The following is a 13,994-nucleotide window of genomic DNA, read 5'->3' as shown; positions in this document are numbered from 1 at the left end:
CTGTCCCCTCCCCCATAATTGAACTCTCAAATTAGTCACCACATTATCACATAAAGAGTGAAATAAAAGACATCAAAAAGGAAGCCTGTATTGTTATCTTGTCTTTTTTGACAAGCAATGCATAGCCTCCAAACTTTTTCAGCAGCTTGAGATTTATCTTCACTTTGCACATCAGATGGATACCTGAGAGACCCTAGGGGGCTGGGAAGATACTGGATGCAGTGTGGGTACCATATTTAATAAACTAGGGTCAAAAGAAAATACTGTGCAGCAGAAGCATTGACTTTGCGGGGTGGGGGTTAATATGACAGATTCCCAGACAGGAGTGATGAAGCGGTGGAGGACTTTTGTGCTCCAACAGTGATAAAACACACATTCCTCCCAGTGCACTTGGAAAATTCACCAACTAGACTAATTCTGGAGCATACGACAAGTTGAAATATATTTTAAAAGACTGAAATAATGCAGAATGCATTCTTCTACCACATAGCATTAAAATAAAAATTAACAACAAAAGTATATCTAGAAAGTCAACAGATGTTTAGAAGTTAGGTCACACACTTCTAAATAACTGATGGGTCAAAGAAGAATTCAGAAAGACATTATACAGTATTTTGAATGGAATGACAATAAAAACATGACATATCAAGAATAAAGTTGATGATGTGCTAAGAGGGAAATTTGTAGCTTTAAATGCTTATAATAAAAAAAACAAGAAATATGTAAAGTCAGTGATTTATATTAAGAAGCTAAAAAAAGAAGATCAAAGTAAATTCAAATGAAGTAGAAGGAAGGAAATAATGCACATAAGAATAAAAATCAACAAAGTAGAACACAATATAGAGAGGAGATTGACAAAGCTAAAAGCTGGTTCTTTGAAAACATTAGAGTGGTAGGGGGTAAATGCTGACAACTGTACTTGAACAACAATAAAATAATAATAATAAAACAAAAACATGACATGCCTCTTAAGGGACCTAGAGGAATTTAAGCCCAGCTTATTCACATCCCCTTTGATCACTCATTTTGAATACTCTTCACATTTTAAGAAGAAAAGAGGTCCAGCCCTGGCTGGGTAGCTCAGTTGCTTAGAGCATTGTCCTGATATGCCAAGGTTGCAGGTTCAGTCCCCAGTCAGGGCACATACAAGGATCAATCAATGAATGTTTCCCTCTTCCTTCCTCTCTCCTCTAAAATTAATAAATAAAAATTTTTAGTTAAAAAAGAAAATTCTTTTTTTTTTTTTGCCGCCATCAGAGCTGTTGGCATTGATCAACAGTTTCAGATGTCCCTACCAACATAAGCTTCATCTGAGGCAGCAGCGAAAAAAAAAAAAAAGAAAGAAAAAAAGAAAGGAAAAGAAAATTCATAAATCCTAGCAAAAATGATCATACAAATACTAATAACCAAACTCAAAGTGCAACAGGGGATATCACCAGAGACATTACAGATCCTACAGACATTAAAATTATTTTTTAAAATTATGAAAAATTTATACCATCAAATTTGACAATGTAGATAAAATGGGAAAATTACTTGAAAACCCACAATTTCCCAAAACTGACATAAAAAGAAATAGACAATCTGAACAGCTCTAAATTTACTAAGAAATTTAATTCTTAACTAAAAACCTTTCCATTTAAACAAGAAAAACCTCTGATCTAGATGGTTTCACTGTGAATTCTACCAGACATTAAAAAAAAAAAAAACACCCATCTACACAGAGTTTTCCAACACATTCCAGCAGTATATTATGATTATACTGGATTATGATTCCAGTAATCATAAATCATCACTATATTAAAAAAGATAATACATTGTGGATAAGTGGGGTTTATCCTAGAATGCAAGATTAGTGAAGCAGAAACGTGTATGGTCATCCCAATAGATGCAGAAAAAACATGTGACAAAGTTCAATATCTATTCATGAAAAAGAAGGTAGATTTCTCAATCTGATGAAGGTTATCTATGAAAACCAACCCTATGAACCAATTTATTATATGATAATACAATAAAGTAGTTCCACAAATATACATTCAAATTATTCTGATGAACAATTATGACAATGGGGGAAAGGAGAGTCTTTTTAAACAAATGGTATTAGATCAACAGGATATCTGTAAAGAGAAAAAAAACCTTGACCTCACACTATACACAAAATAACTTAAAATGAATTTCAGACTTAAATTTAAAAGATAAAACTATACAGTCTATAGAAGAAATTATGGAAGGATATTTTTGTGATCTGAGAAAACAGAATGCAAAGGGCATTAAGCACACAGTAAAAGTAATAAACTACACCCCATCAAAATTTAAAACTTTTGCCTGTGTATATAGAGATTGCTAGAAAATGAAAAATGTAAGCCACAAACAGGGAAAATTATTTTAAAAAAATATATGTATATATAACAAAAGACTCATTCAGAATACATAAAGAACAACTATAAGTCAATAATGAAAAGCAAAAAGGCAATTAAAGTTGAGAAATTGACTTAAGCATGAAAACGTGCCTTAACGTCATTGTTATCAGTGAGATACCACTTCACACACACTGAACGGATACAATGAAAAGAAGGACAAGGGGTGGTAAGGATATGGAGCTACTGAATACCTTACATATTTCTAGTGGGAATGCAAACTTACAGCCACTGTGGAAAAGTGTTTGGCAGTTTCTTATAAAATTAAATGTACATAAACCTTATGATCCAGCAATTTCATTCTAAGGTATTTACTGAGAAGAAATATAAACATACATCCCAAAGTAATATTTGTATAAGAATATTCATTGCAACTTTATTCATAATAGCAAAACATCAAAAAGAACTCAGATGTCCATCAATAAGGAAATGGATAAATAAGTTATAGTGTATTCATAAAATGAAATGCTCCTCATTAATAAGGAATGAACTAGTAATTCCCACAACAATGTGGGTGAATTTCAAAACCATTATGTTGAATAAAAGAAGTCAGACACAGAAGATTATACTGTATGGTTTCACTTATGTGAAGTTCAAGGAGAGGCAATACTAGTCTGTGGGGTTAGATATCAAAATAATGGCTGCTTTTGTGGAGGTGGGTCATTGACAGCAAAGGGACACAGGAAACTTTCTGGATTTATGGCAATGTTCCTTATCTTGAACATTTGTTCAAATGCATCAACCTAACACACAAGATATGTTTATTTTATTGTATGTAATTCTACCTTAGTTAAAAAAATTGAAACCCTTCAAATTGAGATGCCCAGTACAGTTAACTACCATGTTTACTGAGTTTCATGTTTAACTCCCAGTAATGAATACTAATTATAACGATATTAGCCATTGTTCGGTGAGCATCTACTCTTATTTTTCCTTTAGGTGATACACCCAAGGACTGAGTGGCAACTTTGTTTATTCATCCATTTAACAAATATTTATTCAGTGCCCTTTATGTGTAGGTCACTATTCTTGAGGTTTGAAATCTATTAGTGAGGAAGAAAGACAAAAATAAAAATAATTTCTGTACTCCTGAAAGTTAGGTTCGTGTGTGTATGGGGAGGGAGGTGGAGTGGAATTCTGTGTACTTTTATGATGCTCAAGGGAAATGCTGACTTCTAGTTAATTGATCCTTGTTATCTCCTCTTTTGCCTCTTATATACCCTGTGGCCCACCATACCACTGTACAGTGTGTTCCTTTATGCATCTGGGATTTTGAGGGGGGGGGGGGTTTTGCCTGTAATTCTTTCCTGTATCCTCCCGTTTTTTTCCCCATCATTCAGGTTCTGATTTTTCTTTCATCTTACATATGCAAAGCCAAAATACAGGTTATTTTTTTCTTATCCTTAATAGGAGATAGAGAACTTGAGCCTTTCTGCCTATGTTGTTGAGTTTGGGGTTATTTTTCAACCTTTTGAAGTGACACAATCTGAGGATCACTTTTGGAGCTGTAAAATCATTCTCTCTGAATGGATATACCAGCCCTGGGTCAGGCTTGGCTAATACCTGTGAATTTTGTCTGCTGCCTTTGGATCTATTTTACTTGCCCAGGAGCCTCTTTATGGGGCAAATGATAACATTGCATAAGAGAAGGCTGCCATTGATATCCTCCATTACCAGATACAGAAAATGCCCTTTTAATATTTTGTGTGCCCTCCTTCAAATTCCTGTTAAAATACAGCAATTTCTCAAAAAGGCAGCTTGGGGAATTGCTGCTGAGTTGAGCTTAGATTGTACAAATGCTTCCCGTAGCTGGTCTATTCTCTTGGCACTCAGGAGATTCAGTGTTTCAGAAATAACTCCTTGTGCTTCTGTCTCAAAGAAAGAGGGAGCCAGTGGAGCAGGTAAATACCAGTCATGTTTTCCTTAAATCTGCGCCCTGAGTGGCACACACTGGTACAGCAGGTCAGCAGAGGGGAAGGTCTGCAGAATGGGAGATCTGTTATTCTGGGATTCAGAGGCAATTTCTTTTTATATCTGAGGTCACCCAATGGCGTCACTATAAGCAGCAGTATGTAATGAGGGTGTCTTGCTAACAGTGACAAGCCCATAGAAGGGCATTTGTTTTCTGCTGGGCCTTTGTGTGCAGCTGGTGTGGGTTATTGCAATGCTCTGCACAGTGCCTGCCTGCGTTCAGCAGACAGAGAACTCAGTTTTGAGCAGCATTTCTCTTGCAAACTAGGGCTTCTGTGCCTGTTGTCTCCCCTTTTCTTCAATGGTTTTGCTCTGCCTTGGAGTTTGGTGGGTCCAGCGCTTCCCAGAGATGCTTGAAAATAATACCAGGATGCCAGCCAATTGTCAATCCAGGACTGTGCAACCAATATCCTTGTGTGCCAGCTCTATAACCAACATTCCAGCAGGGACCAGGGCTGCTGCAAGGATGAGTAGGAAACAATTCCTCTCCTCAAGTAGCCCATAATTGAGCCACCTCTGGGGAAAGAGGGGTGAACATGACTTGGTAAGTTGGGGAAATCCGAATGAGGGCAGGGACATTGGCATTGTTCCTTGAGTGATAGATTGGATTTCTTCAAGCCAAATCAATTTTTTATTAACTACCTGAAAAAATGATTTGGGAATAATTCTATTTACCATTTTAGGGTTATGATAGCTTTAAAATAAAAAATACGTATATGTATCTCCTTTATATATCTATATATACACATACAGATAGACTAGCTTTAAAAGAGATACATATTTAGATTTAACAAAATATATTTTAAAAATTATATATGCTTTTACTGATTTTAAAGAGAGAGAGAGAGGGAGAAATATCAGTGTGAGAGAGAAACATTAATTGGTTGCCTCCCATATGGGCCCTGACTAGGGATTGAACCTGCAACCTAGGTATGTGCCCTGATCACGAATCAAACCCCCAGTCTTTCTGTATATGGGTCAGTGCTCCAACCAACTGAGCCACACTAGCCAGAGCAAGAAATATTATTAAAATCAGTTTAGAAGTTTTGACTCCAAGCATAAAATAGGGCAAAAACTATAAATATTAAAGAAAAATAACCCTCTTATTTTCTGGAGAAGTGCTAATTAAAGATGATAAAGATGACCCAGAATATATAAGGTAGACCCATAATTATGTCTTCCTGAACAAAGTGTCCCATTCCCTTTGCTCTGATGTGTCTGCTTCCTCTTCATTCTCATCACTTTGTGTTCTCACTGGGGCCATTTGTCTCAGCTGCCCTCCACACTGTGATCCCCCCTCCAGCCCAGATCTCCCGACCTCCAGACTTGCCTGCAGAGCATGCCCATGTGAATAGTCCACCAACCTCTAACTTCATCCTGTCCAAAGTCAAAGTCATTACTTTCCTCTAACAAACATAGCTATTTTCCTGTGTCCCAGTACAGAAAGCTTTATTTTTGTCCTCTTAATATCCCCCAGGCCCTCATATTCAGTTGTCAGCTGCTCATGCATAGCATGTCCTGATGTTCCTGTCCCTTTCAATATTTTTCCCTCTTACCAAGGACAACCCTTTCTGTTGGTTCTACATCTGCATAATCCAAAGTGGGTTCAGTTCTTTCCATTTCATTTCTACAGACTTGTGTACTAACTCCCAAAAGTGTAAACAGCTTGCATTATAATTGTTTGCTTGCATATTCACCTTCACTTAGACTAGAGACCCATCAGCAATAGGTCTGTTGCTTTCATGTTTCTTGAGCTCTACTACCAGGTTTTGTTTCTGGTGCATAGAAGGTCCTCTATACAATCTGCTGGTAATGATGACTTCAGCCACCATTTATTAAGAGCTACTTTATGCCAAGAAGTATGCTGAGAATTTTACATCCATAATTTCATGAAGTCATTTCAACAACTCATCTAAAGTCAGTATTCTTATCCTTGCTTCATAAATGGAAATTCAGGTCTAAAGAGGCTAATGATCATCTTCAGATCCCTCAGCTAGTAGGTGATAGAAACAGATGTGAAAATAGGTCTGCCTGACCCCAAAGGCTACATTCCTAATTGCTACATCATCCCGGTAGTAGAAAAAGTGTGGTTTAGAGGAGAAATTAAGGTAGTTCCATCTACCCTCAGAATGAAATCCACCTCCTTCTTCTCACTAGGTACAGCAGATTCTACCCAAACCCAGCTAATTGGAACTTGGGGTATAAGTATTTATCACATCTCACAGGCCATGTCTTTTTTGGTGGACAGAGCAGTTCCATCTTCGAATTCATCTCATTAAAGAAGAGGATTGTGCCACGTCCCCTGTGTCTTACACATTATGAAGTAGATGGCAGTTTAAAGCATTCCTAGAAGAAATATGATGAAGGGTATCTTAGAGAAAGCTACGTTTGGTCTCTGGTGTGTAGGTCTGACTGTGGCATATCAGTGCGTTATCAGATCCAGTTAGGCTTTCACCATCAATGGTGTGTGCATGGATGCAGTTATTACCTGATACGATTTCTCATAATAGAATGCTCTGACTACCTCTCTTCTACATCATTGTGTTTTAACTACCCCTCCGTGACTCTCCTACCACATTTAACACAGAATAACCAAGTGAGTCTCCAGAATACATGAGAAGGTGCAGGGGATTTCAAGTGTGTGTGTTCATTGGTGTGTAATATCAGTAATCTGTAAAAATATTCATCCTGCTAAAGCATTGATGTATTTATGCAAACATTGTACTTGGCTTACACACACACATTCTAATGATTATGTAAAAGAAAAATGGAGGAAAATCATAATTGAGACCAGTAAGTAATAATTGGTAGAACATTTGTGTGGATTGCTGAAAAGAAAATGCATTAGAGTATCCAAACTTTTGGCATCTCTGGGCCACTGGAAGAAGAAGAGGTATCTTGGGCCACACATTAAATATACAAACACTAAAACCGATGAGCAAAAAAAAAAAAAGTTTTTAAGTAAATTTTTGATTTTGTGTTGGGTCACATTCATAGCCATCCTGGGCCCCATACAGCCTGCAGGCTGCGGGTTGGACATCCCTGGATATATTCTCCATGTGGATAGAAACATATTATGGCTTCTGCTATGTGCTCACTCTGCTTAAAAAAAACAATGGCAACCTATTGATGAAGTCATGAATTCTGGCTATGAGTGATAGAATACTGTTTGTTTGCCTCCAGGTTTTCACTTTTTCCTTTACCATTATATCTCTGGTGCTCAACTACTGAGACTCAATATTTGCAGAATGGATCTGAGAATGAATGGAAACATCTTTTATGAACATCCCCAAATTGGAAACATTTAGTGTGGCCTTTCTATCAGTGCACTCCATTGGGCTTCCTAGATCAGAGTCCATGGAAAAGATGTAAAGGTCTTAGCCCTACCTCAGATCTAGAGAGTAATCATCTCTGACTGCTTTTTCATAAGCTCCCCTAGTGATTCTCATGTCAATTAAAGATGTAGAGCTACTGCTTTAGGGCATAGATTTATTCCTTGTAACCCTAACAGAATGGTTTCATTTAGGTCACTCTAGTTATCAAGAGTTCTTGCTTTTTAGTCTTTATGCCTCTTTGCTGTACAATGCACTACTTAGTAGCAATGCTTAAGAGAAATGATATGGGAGAAAAGCAAATGAGGGAATTGGAGTCTTGTTACACCTTGAATGAGACAGTAGCAATGCTAAATAAAAGGTTGTTTATGGATATAGTTTAGGGCCTGTCATGTGGTGAGTCCTGAATAAGTATTGAATTATTAAGTGATTTTATCAGTTAAATATGTCCCCAATAAACAGAGTGTGTTGAATTACGGACATATATCTCTTATTTATTCACACATTTATTCCACTAAACAAAATTTCCCGAGTACCTACTATATGCAAGTCACTGTACAGGATGGCATTGGACCAGCCTTTCATATACTCAGGGTCTAATAGGGCACTAGGAAATGCTCATAACTATAAGATAGTGTGAAATGTGCCACAAAAGGAGTCCTGACAAAACTGTCTGGTATTTAGAGAAGAGATGTGTTAAATGTAGGGAAAAGGATCAAGGGCATCTATACAGAGGGCTTCTCATTCGAACAAGGTCTCAGAGAATAAGCATGATCTGGACTTCTGAATATGTATAGGAAGACCATTCCATGGAGGAAGAACATCGAAGGCCAAAGTCCAGAGGCAAGAGTGTTCAAGGCCCATCTGAGGAAGGGTTTAGTGTGTTTGAAGCATAGCTTGTATGTTTTGAATGACCCTCACCCTTCTGTAATCCTCACCCTTCTCTCCTCAGAGTGTGAGTGGGACCATGAGTCTGATGAGGTATGCCTTCAGTAATTATGTTAGATAGCAAAAGGGGGTTTTCAGTCGACTTCACATTCATCAGAAGGAAGATTATTGGGGTGGGCCTAACATGATTCTTTTAAAGTAGAGAGATGTTTGCAACTAATAGCAGAAAAGGAAGTCAGAGAAATTTGAGCATGAGAAGGATTTGAGGATTGAGAGGGTCACATGACAAGGAATGTGGGTAGCCACAGGAGCTGCGTTTAGTCCCTGCCCAACAGCTAGCAAAGAAACAAGGACTTCAGTCCTACAGCCTCAAGGAACTGAACTCAGCCAACAACTTGAATGAGTTTGGAAGTCAGTTCTTCTCAGACTCTCCAGCCATGAGCCAGCCTGGCTGACACCTTGATTTTGGCCTTGTGAGACCCTGGGCAGAGAACCCAGCTGAGCCCTGCGGAACCATGAGATCACAAAGAGGTGTTATTTCAAGAAATTTAATTTGAGGTAACTTGTTACATGACAATATAAAATGAATACAGATTGTTCTAAGGGAAATTATGAGCATGAAGGACCATGCTGGAATTGGAATTACAGGCTACAGCACTTTATTCAGTAATCTTTTGGGCACTATAGAAAAAGCTTGAGATGAGAGAACAATATAAAAATAATAATAGTAATAGCTAACATTTCTTTGGTGTTGATGATATACCAGGCAGGGTGCTAAGCATTCAAATAAATAAACCCATCTAATCCTCACATGAACACTGTAATATGGATTCTACCATTCCTCTGTTTTACAAATGTAGGCAATGAGGCCTGGGGAATTCAATAACTTGCTCAGCGCCACAGAGCTAGGAAGTTGCAAAGCCAGGATATATGAACCCCATAAACTAGACTGCTTCTTTAGAAATAAAATGGCAATTGGTGTGAATCTTTGGGAAAACTTCTAAGGGGCTATTTAAGTTGCTCAGGTTAAAGGGAATGTAGGTGTGAGCAAGAACAGCAACAGCAGAATCTGAGAGAAATTTCAAAAACAGAATTGAAAGCAGATGGCATTCACTGGAGAGTTTGCTGAGAGATTTGTGACAGAGAGGAGTCAGATTTTTTTTTTTTTAATTTCAGGCATGGGTCTGTGCTTAGGCATTTTTGGATTGAGTATTTCCAGAAGAAATTTGCCATTCCTATAAATGACATTGCTCATCTCTCTTCTCTCTCTCTCTCTCTCCCTCTTCTCTTCCTCTGTTTCTTTCGTTTTCTTCTCCCAAATCCACATTCAAAGTCAAGTGCCCTTTTGTAAAATGGGTTTGGTAGTGTCACTTTCTTAGCAGAGTCTGTGTGAAGTTTAATTTGTTTCCTTACATAATGATCACTAAGTTTCTCAATTATGTGAGCCATAGACAGGGAAAGTTAAGCCATTACAAAAGAGTAAGATTATCATCCAGAGTCATACATAATGACTATTTTTAATACCCACACAGTGCATAACTTGTTAGGTCACAATAGGAAAAATACAGTGAATCTCAACAAATTAACACACCAAACTGAAATAAATGATGTCATTTCCTTGTGCATGTGTATGTATGTGTCTCTGTCTAGCATTGTTTTTTGTTTGTTTGTTTGTTTGTTTTGTTTTCAGTTGTAACATCAGCCCAACTCCAAAAAGACCAGCAACTAAACCAGTGCTTCCCACAGAGCAACACTGCACCAAAATTTTTCTAGACTGAAATATAAGAAAAGCAACTCATAGAAAAGACATCTCTTTATGGAAACATGCATTGATGGGAAAGATGACTGATGATGATGGTGGTGGCGATGCTGTTGATTGATGTGATGATCACGATGGTAACAGAAGTCATTAGCTCAGCTCCCATTATATGCCAGACTCCATGCAGAATGGTTTCAATGCATTATCTCAGTGAAATATCATAATATTCTCTGCATGTTCACATATCTAAAAGGGAAAGAATAATAGTACCTACCTCGTAGGGTTGTTGGAAAAATTAAACAAAATAATATATCAAGTGCTTAGAATACTGACTGATGCTTAGTAGATGATCAATAAATGCCAGCCCAATTATAATTACAGCTCCAAGATATGAGACAGAAATTGGAAGCCACATGAGATAAATGACTCGCCCAAGGTGGTAGTGGTAAAGGCAGAACTGAGCCCAAGCAACATTACAATAGAGCCAGAGTCAATAATTAGTTGTCTAGAGTGCCCATCTCTACCTAACTCACTAACCCGGTTGTGGAGGAAGCTGTTGCGAGGGTTATGGGGGCACGATTAAGCTGACAGATGGTATAAATGTAAGACAAAAGCTGCACCCTTGATACTTTGCCATTGCCATCAATTATGAAAATGAGTGAATAGATTATTTAAATGATCTCAGATGAGTAAATTATTCAAAGAGCCTCTTAGAAGTATTTCTAGAAACTCCTGAACAGACAGTTAAAAACCATTTTTATTTTTCTGACAGGGTCATCAACTCATCTGTGTTGTAGATGAATGCAAAGCCCTGAGCTCCTCTGGCAGAAGCAGGAAGAGAGAGAAAATGGGAGGGAGGCAGGGAGAATGAGAATAGCGGCATTTAGGCCCAGCACTGTGGAACATAGACTGAGACTCCATTTCTGTCATATAGGAGAAAGTTTTTTTCTGTGTTCCCTGGAATGATACATTCTTTCAGAGTGCCACAGGGGTCTCTGAGTGGATAGGGGTTACCAACACAGGATCCAAATTTAACCAGAGATGGTAATGCTTTATCTGGTTGCTATATTGGGGTTCTAACTAAGCTTTCATTTGGGGAAGAGATATACAAATGCAGATAACCATAATTGAACAACAATAAAATAATTTTAAAAAATAAAATAAATAAATAAAAACTGCCCCCCCAAATAAAATAAAATAAATTTGAAGATGAGTAGGATGAAGGTATTGATGTTAGTGAGCCTCTGAATATAATTTGTAAGCTCAAATTTGTGGAGCACCTGTTATATGCCAAACCTTATAATATTGGCTTTCATATTTATTATTTCACTTTAGCAACATGATAACCCTGCGAAGTAGATGTTATGCTTTGTCTTTTCAATAGAGAAACATTAGAGATATTCAGACACATTTCTTATCAATAGCTGAGAAAAGATTCAAATTTAGGTATTGTAAGTCTCCAAGTCTGGTGCTCATTGTCCCACTTGCACAGTTTCTAGGGTGAATGATGGGAATTTTTGCAAAAGACCTAGAGCTTCTTGTGGATAGTATTCACCTTTGAAGTTCAGTGAAGGGGAAAAGTTATAATAAGTAGCCTTTTAAGTAGACTCAAATCTTACTCTTTAGGATAAAGAACTATTAACTATGAATGTATGATGTGATTAAACTATTTGTCCATCCATTTATCCATCCATTCATCAAGCCAATCATCCAATCATCAGTCATCTAATAAACCATCTGTCTGGCTATCCACCCACACACTTGTCCATTCACCAACTCATCAGTTAACCCAGCTGAACAACTGTCTTTTATCTATCGTCTGGTCATCCACGCTCAAACCCACCCAGTCACCCACTACTAACCTGTTTGGCAAGTATTTACCAATTCCCTACTGTGTGCTAGGACTGTGGTAGGTATGGGTGAAGCAGAGATGAATAATATAATATCATTGCCCTTAGGATGCTCATAATCTAGTGGGAGAGACATGGAAATGAACTTTCAATTACAATATAGTAAGAGCAGTGCTGATAGTTTAGTTAAGCTTAGGGTACCAAGGAACACCTATCCAACCTGGGTGTTATGAAAAAGATGAGGAGAGTCTTCCTAAAGAGCTAACATATGTCCTGAGTACTCACCGATGAAGAAATACGTATCTGAAGGGTGAGGGTTATCTGACCCATTGTATTGCCTGAATCACAGACACTTGAGGGTCCTGATTATTTTCTGCATTTCACAATTTATCTGGATAGCATCAACTGAATTGCTTCTTCCCACCCCACCTACAATGACCTAACCTCAGCGGTTTGTCTTCTTGACCTGCTTCCTACTTTCTCAGCATTGTCTCTGTCAGTTTCTGTTATTGCCCCATTTGCAGACTGATGGTGCAGACAGGAATGACATTTGTCTGTACGAAAAGAGACAGAACAGTGAAGTGCTCTACCCCACCCAGCAATCTGCTTCTGGCTACAAGTGGCTGTGTCAGGCTGCCTTCTGGAGCTACAGTTTGGTTTTCTCAACTGTGCTATTGGCAGCAGAAGCTGTGCACCCCACTACACTGTTTTTCTTGGCATTGGAGCCTAGGTTGGGCTGGAGGGAGATGTAGAGATAGAGAGGGATTGAATATTCCCAGCATTAATCTCTAAACTGTAGAAGCCTTACTGTGCTTTCTAGATTCTGAAGACAAAGGAATTGGCCACCTGATACCTTGAGATAATTCCCTCACATTTTATAACATAATTAATAATGAAAAATAATAGTTACCATATTCTGATTATAGCCTAGGGGCTGTATCTATATTACTTCCATCCTCTTCTAACAGACATTAAGCATAAGTACTATTATCCCTCCCTCCCCAGTCTATATACAAAGAAATTGAAGCTCTGAGAGGATTCCCAAGGTTACAGAGCACATGACAATGTCTCAGTTCTAATTCAAGTCTGTCAGACATGAAAGTCCATTTTATTTTGATGATACCATGTGGTAGAGGTGGGGGCATCTTTGTATATCACTAGCAAAAGCTGTCATTGCATTAATTATGAAAACCTACATTGGGAGCCTCTCGTTCCTTTATGGCAACATGCTCCCAGTGTTTGCAGAAAGGGCTATTACAGGTAAAAGATGCCCCACAAACAAGGCTCCTCTTTCTGAGCTTAGCTCAGAACATCCCACTGAGCTGCAGGCAAACCTGCCACACAATTAGTCTCTTGCATCTTTTTGCAAAGCCAGTCAGCATTACTCTTGGAACCTGAAGATGTAAATCACCCCTGATGCTACTGTAAGGTGCTTGTTCATTCTTTATTACTCCACCATATGGTTCATTATCTATAGCCATTGTCTTTTGAAAACATGTTTTAAAATCAGATCTATAGAGTTCTTGGAGTCTATTTTCCTTCCACTTGAATTATAATTTTACAAATTGGAAAGACTGAATAGACCTGTTTGAGAAGGAAGGAGGCAGGGACTAAACCATCTGATTTCTCTAAGTGTGCAAATAAAGAGTCCATTGGAAATGCATCTGAGGGAAAAATCCAAAGCTGGGAAAAGGCAAGAGAACCCACTTTTATTTCCTTGAAGAGAGTTGTAGAATGACTTGAAGAAACCAATGGCCTCTCTCTTGTGTTGTGTTTA

General features: G+C 38.0%; 1 protein-coding gene and 1 non-coding gene across 3 annotated transcripts in view; one reads left to right on the top strand and one right to left on the bottom strand.

Annotated features, from left to right (window-relative positions):
- Positions 1-13,994, top strand: part of GRIN2A (glutamate ionotropic receptor NMDA type subunit 2A) — a 372,275-nt gene that overhangs the window by 263,126 nt on the left and 95,155 nt on the right. The gene's annotated exons all lie outside the window — the stretch shown is intronic.
- On the bottom strand, positions 1,246-1,324 carry LOC112315090 (small nucleolar RNA SNORD74). Its single transcript, XR_002975855.1, has one exon. It is a non-coding gene; the product is annotated as a small nucleolar RNA SNORD74 (small nucleolar RNA).

This window comes from Desmodus rotundus, chromosome 1 (assembly GCF_022682495.2).
Source record: "Desmodus rotundus isolate HL8 chromosome 1, HLdesRot8A.1, whole genome shotgun sequence".
NCBI lineage: Eukaryota > Metazoa > Chordata > Mammalia > Chiroptera > Phyllostomidae > Desmodus > Desmodus rotundus.
The sequence above is the reverse complement of the archived record's forward strand: the minus strand, read 5'-3'. Positions and strand labels throughout refer to the sequence as shown.